General features: G+C 38.9%; 1 long non-coding RNA gene across 1 annotated transcript; it reads left to right on the forward strand.

The window, feature by feature from the left end:
• Positions 1-231: 231 nt before the first annotated feature.
• Positions 232-1,197, forward strand: LOC127135581 (uncharacterized). Its single transcript, XR_007808611.1, has 2 exons — positions 232-748; positions 822-1,197. It is a non-coding gene; the product is annotated as an uncharacterized LOC127135581 (long non-coding RNA).
• Positions 1,198-6,953: the final 5,756 nt, after the last annotated feature.

Genomic DNA, 6,953 nt, shown 5'->3' on the forward strand with positions numbered 1-6,953 from the left:
ATGGTCCTCCCTTTCGACGTGGTCCCCAAAATGAAGGTATTAAGGTTTAAGCTTTGTCTGTAGCGAAATCTCTCAAACACGTTGTTTATTTTTAGTTTCTTATTCACTGCCGTGAAAGATCTACATGTCACAGTAAGAACTTTGCTTTTACTGTCATGTAATTCTTGAATTTTTCGCAGGTTTTGGTTAACTGATGCGAAGAGGAGAAGTGACCACTGATGTACTGCAGGATATTGCCATGAATTCACACATTGATGTAGGGTGGTTAACTATTGATATGAGGACTTTATAAACAATTTAACTTGTGATATTTGTTGGCTGCTTAATGACATTTTCATGACACTTTGGTTGGGTCAGTTTTATGCAGGTTGTGTTTTCTGTCTTGTCAACTGATATGACATAGAGGCTTCTATTCATAATTCCAAGAGTTTGTAATTTCTCCTGGTTACCTTGGCAATGTGATGCTATTGTGCTTGTAACGAGCTATTGCGCCACTTATGTTGGTCTGATGGATAAAAGTGCCTCCAGGATACTATCATGGATACTGAGGTGAATGGTTGATGAAGAGTGTGCACCAACTTGGTTGTGATTAAATGGTAACCTCATGGTCTTTAGATGCCCATGTCCAATCCCTGCAGGTGTCAAGTGTGCAGTCCAAGCTCCTGACTATGCTGCCTTGGCATATGTTGCGGAAGAGGCCGTGGGTTTTTACACTAACAACTTCAATTTCGTTGGTTGTTTTGCTCAGGTTGGACATGTTCTATCTGTATTCGGAATTTGGTATGCAGTTATGATTTTGACAAATTCCGTTTTGGTTGCAGGTTCTATATTCAGAGTTAATGGTAATAATCTCATGTATTCATCTATGTTTAATCTGGGGGCACATGGATTCTTATTCGCCTTACTGACACGGCACTGTTGGCTCTAGGATCTGCAAGTCATCTCATGGTGCGAGAGGGTACTCTTATAATGTCTTCGGAGACCAATGTAGGAAGAGGTCGGGGCGATCTGTCATGGCAAACTGATGTGTAGTCTTAGTTTTAGAAATTTATTTCTTGTATTTGGCTTGTTTGTAATGTCATTTAGAAACTAGGATTGCTTATGATCGACTGTATGATGTGTTTCCAATAATGACACTTGAAACAAATATGTTTGTTACACCCAGAATTTTGTTCAGATAATGTGATTCCAAACTGATACTCTTAACCCATACAATGTTGTATTCTGAAATTCATGGTCATTTGATGCGCGTATGAACACTTGATCCTCATCCTAAGACTTTTCAATTCATGACCTAAAGAAATGATGATTATAAAAATGAAGAACAAAAATTGTGAATTTAAGTCATTCACTTAATATCTGTCAACTTTGGTCAACTTGGTTCAACAAGGTGTCAATTAAAAGTAAGCAATGTTCTCAAACCAACTGTGATATCATTACAAGTCATGGATTACTTTGGCGTGTCAGCGATTATTGTCTGTAATAAACCATGTTCATAACTTTGCTTATGGATTTAGTATTATGGTGCTGGCAAGACGAAACTCAAACATGACCTTGATCCATACTAGTATCCCACCTCAAGAAGTATCCTTTCATTATGTCCTTTCCTCGTATTCGTGTAATAAACCATACTTTTAGACGAAATTGAAATCATGAAATGCATGTTTCTAGGTAGTACAGAAATGATACAATAGTGATATGAAACTAAGGTGAGGTATTCTCGTGATGAAATGTATGTCATGCTATGCATATGATGCAAAATAAAAATGAAATCAACTCTATGAAAATTTAAATATGCCCGGACAAAATTGGGGTATGACAGGATGTCATGATTCTCTTATGGTTGAGGTTAAGCTCCAAGTCTTTCTTTTCCCTAATGAGCCTACTAAGATTAGATCGGAGATTAGCGTTCTCTTTCTCCAAGCTCTTGATAGTCTCCTTGAGTTTCCCAACCACAGAGGTAGGAACAAATGCAAGAATGAGATGCAGGACGCTCATAGATGGCTCAAACGGGAATGGCAACAGAATTTCTTCAACCATATCTTTAACCCGCTGCGTATAAGTTTCCTTGGCGATGCAATTCTTCTTTCCTAACTCAGGTCTCCCTTGAGGACAGACTTCTCTCCAAGCTTTGACGATCTTCCTTAACAACTCTGGATTGTCAACCCCTTCATACAAGACAAACTCCTTTATATGCTCGGAATCTGGCTTGCACAACACCGGATAACCCAACTGACGTAAAGCTAATCTTGGATTGTAGTTAATTCCGCCCATATATACCTATGACGGGCACATTGGGGAAACTTCCACAATTCAAGATAACCTTAACATCATCGTAGGATCTAGAATACCACAGAATATCATCAACGGTCTGAGACATGATCTTTTGAGACCACTTCAGATTATCCTTATTCTCGATGAAAGGACCTTTTTTGGGGAGGTGCGAAATAAACAACTTATACAAGAGAGGAACACAAAACACAATAATACCCTTCTTCTTCGGAGTCCTTGTATGAATAGAGTAATAAGTGTCAGCAAGAAGCATAAGAACCAGATTCTTGGACAGGAAGATATGAATAGATGCTAGATCCATAAAGTCTTCCATACTTGGAAACAACACTATCCCATAGATGAGCAAAGCGAAAATTGCGTTGAAAGTTATCCAACTCCCAACATCAGCAAAGGCAATGGCCTTCTCAACCAAAAACTTTAGAGTAAAACCACGAGGTCCACCCTTAAGCTTAAGGTTAAGCTCCATTTCTTTCTTCTCTATATGCAAAACTTCGGCTAAAAGATGAGACTTTGGTAGTTCCTTGGTACTGACAAAAGAAACCTGACCCTTAATTTCGACCCCTAAGATTCACGAGTATTCCTCCAACGGTAGTGCCAACTAATAATCCTGAAAAGTGAAACACCTCAAAGGAGGATCATGGAATTGCACCAGGGTATGGACTGCCATAATGTTCATTTTAGTGTTGAGAATACCTAGGAGATTCCCACATGCCTTCTTGAAATCTTCTTTGTGATCCAGATCCAAGCGAGTTTTCAGACCCTTCAAAGCTTTCACTGGGGTTCCACAAACTTGTAACTAAACACACTTCTTCTGCAAGGATTCATGCTATCTTAGAGCACTCAATAACAAACAAGGCTCTCAGATTCCCTGGAAATGCATATGCGAAAGAGTTATATGATGTTTTATGATATGCATATGGTAGGTAACAACATGCCCACATTATGGATAATTTGAACCTTCTGTTAGAAGTCGGATCAACATGTTGACATTACAGGAGAACAAAAGGTATGTAGGAGTATGGTTTCCTACAAAAACCCAATATCCCACTCACATGTATGAACTAATCTTCAAAAGGTAACCCTAAACGACTTCTCAGAGTCATGGAATCAAGTGAAAATACTTTGCCGTAGTGAATTCTCACAGGACAAGAGTACCCCTAAATGAATATAGTCTAGGTGTGGGTCTCATGCCAACCCAACGCACAATAATACTATCAAAGATTCTATCATGTGTATATACTTAAACTCGGGTGTAGAACTTCTCTCAAGTAACATCAACCCAACCCAACAATAGAAAAAATAAGATATCCAAAATGGGGTTAGTAAAAATGAAAAATCTAAAGCAATAAACATGCAATAAACAAATATAAAGCTAAAAGTAGGCAATCATAGAAATAAACACCCAAGCAGACAAGAACAAACAAAACTAGGATTGACTCATTCCAGCAACTAGGTTGTAAGAGTACTCCCCAGTAGAGTCGCCAGCTGAAGCTAGCTGAAATATGCCCACTGAATATATCGCACGCTCGAAGGTACAACCGAGTCTTCACCGAACTTTATTTATCCCAAAAGAGGGAAGGGAAACATCGAGAACACCCAAGGGGGAAAAGAAACACAGAGAAACGGGTAATGGAATCAGTTATGCAAGGGGAATGTATTAACATCCCTCATATCCATGCTACTCCATGGGAGCCGTATTGAATTCTCTTTCTTGGATGGGTGTTACTATCTTCATGTAACTGTAAAACATAAAAGGGTTAGAAAAAAGGTGCTCGAGGAGGATTGGGGCCCTCATACTTACGTATTCTCATAGTGCAATGAGAAAGTTAGAGCTACATAGTTTGGAGAACCAAAGAGAGAAAGGGGGAAAAGAAATAAAAATGCTCACCAAGGATTCATATCCTCGTGCCTACGTATCCTCATAGTGCAATGAGAAAGTCAGAGCTCCATAGTTCAGAGAACCAAAGAGAGAAAAAAAAGATTGAGGGGGTGTTTAAACCAAAAGAAAAGATGGGGGTTAACCATAAAGGTGTTGAAGGAGATTGGCGATCCAAAACGCAGCGGAAATTAAAATTTTCTCCTTTAGTGATCCTTACGAATGGGCATGATCAGTGATAGAATAGTTACCTCTTGTGACGATTGAAACCTTTGATGCAGATCTACGGAGCGATCACGAACGTTGAACGACGACAACGCCTCTACTCAGTCCACATGAACAGATTCCTTTAATCTCAGTGCTAGATGCTACGAATGAAGGCTTTGAGTGAGTGAGTGTGAGAGAGAGAGAGAAAACGAAAATGCAACCGCATTAAATGCTTCTGCACAAGGGTTCTATTTATAGAACCACTTGTGTGGGCTTCAAGCTAAAAAGCCCACTTAAGTGTATTTGGCCCATATCTTATAATATGCCAAATTCACTTAAGCGTGTGGTACCTTACCATATTTTGTATTCTACTTAAGTACACCGTACCTTACGATGTTCTACAATTCACTTAAGTGCACCGTACCTTACGGTGTTCCTTAGTTACTCTATCTCTCATCAATCCGTCCTTTGTGTGTGACCCTGTAGGTTTTCGCGGGATTGGCAATTATATTAAATCACGTATTTAACATAATAAACAGTGAGCGATATCTAGCAATATATCACGGCTACCCAAGACACGAAAATGTCACGTGATCTGACAAATCCTTCTGTGATAATACTTATGCGTATAATTACCCTTTTGCCCTTATGTCTATATTGAACACAAGGCATAGACCGTGTCATCCTTGTCCAGATCAATATTGGGCCCATAGACATTTATCCTGTTATGCAGGATGGGAAAATTCCATCTAGGTCACTCATGTCCCTCAACATGCTTCGTGGAGTACCCATCAACTGTCTTTATGGTTATCCAGTTGCGGACAATGTTTGATCAGCAATAAAGCACTCGACTTTACATCTAGGGTCCATAGTGGTTTCAGGTCGAAGGGTGGTATACACCATTATCACCATGAGAATAACTTATGACACTTTGCATAACATTCTATATAGTATTCTCATAGCAGGTCAATCCAGTATAAATATTACTCTTAACATTCATACCTATGTTTAAGACTTGATAACTCCTTATCCATGATCCATGAGATGTGATCATCAGTCTATATACATAATAGTCTTAATGCTTTAATGTTATCCCACTTCACAATAAAGCTCAACTACGGATACTTTAAGAATAGTTTCCTTATGTTTAATGTGATCTCATGATTAAGTCACACTTGATACATTAAACGGACTAGCTATTCTAGGGACTTTATTAAACAAACGTAATAAAGAAAAGCCTTTTTATTATTAATAAATAATTCGATACAAGTACCAAAAGTATTGGCCTCTAGGGCTTACACCAACAGGTGTACCAAAAGAAAAGGAATTGCAATGGTGTTTAAACCAATATAAAGGAAACTTATCAAAGCTAGAGACTTACATGACAAGGGTTTTACCAAAGCACTGGGTCTAACATGGTAAGGGAGGAAAGCAGGAATTCGTCAAATTCGAAGACTCACATGACAAGGGTCTTACCAAAGCATTGGGTCTAATATGGTAAGGAAAAGGTGTTTAAAACAAGAAAGGGGAATATCCGTGAAGGCATCAATCAACCTAGGGAATAACCATGAAGGTGTCAACCCTAAAAGGAAATTGTAACGGTGTTTAAACCAACAAGAGGGAATAACCATGAAGGTGTCAACCCAGAGAATAACCATGAAGGCGTCAACCCTAAAAGGAAATGATTGCATTTGTTCTTAAACCAAAAGGATCTAAAAAGAGGAGCCACAAGGGCTAAAGGCAGACTTGACAGTGGACTAACTAAAATTGCACTAAATTCTATGAATAGAGGCAAATACTATGAGCAATTGGGTCATTTGTCTCGTAATCAAAGATATCATGAAGGCGTCAACCCTAAAAGGAAATGATTGCATTTATTCTTAAACCAAAAGGATCTAAAAAGAGGAGCCATAAGGGCTAGAGGCAGACTTGACAGTGGACTAACTAGAATTGCACTAAAGTCTATGAATAGAGGCAAATACTATGAGCAATTGGGTCATTTGTCTCGTAATCAAAGATATTCTAGACAAGTGAAGGGAAGACCCCCTCCCATCATTCTCTATTGCTTAAGGCTCATGGCATGCAAGCCTTGTCAATGATTGACAAATTGTTGGAGCAGGGTCCTAAAGATGATGGTGGAGAAGAGTCAGATGAATGACTACTGATGAAAGTTGTAGTCCATTGAGGATCTTGAACTTGTTGAGAGGATGATGCTCCAAAGTGACAGAGTTAAGTCCTATCAAGGGACCAAGGGACTTATGGTCACTTGACAAAGACAAAGGGAGATGTAACAGATGAAGAGATTTAGTAGATCAAATGTGAATTTAATCAAGCCAAATTAGGGGAGTATGATTGATGAGCAAACAAGGATAAATTAACATACAAAAGTAACCTAGGGTCTCATTGTTAGATACCCCAAGAGAAAGCCATATGGGTGCAAAGTGTATTGTCCTAGGCCTCATTGTTAGGTAGCCCAAGAGAAAGCCATGTGTGTGTAGGAGTGTGCTAAACCTAAGAAGATGAATGCAAGAGGAAATAAAAACAAAGTAGATGAATCAACACACAAACCAAAGGTCCA

Source organism: Lathyrus oleraceus, chromosome 4 (genome assembly GCF_024323335.1).
Source record: "Lathyrus oleraceus cultivar Zhongwan6 chromosome 4, CAAS_Psat_ZW6_1.0, whole genome shotgun sequence".
NCBI classification, from domain to species: domain Eukaryota; kingdom Viridiplantae; phylum Streptophyta; class Magnoliopsida; order Fabales; family Fabaceae; genus Lathyrus; species Lathyrus oleraceus.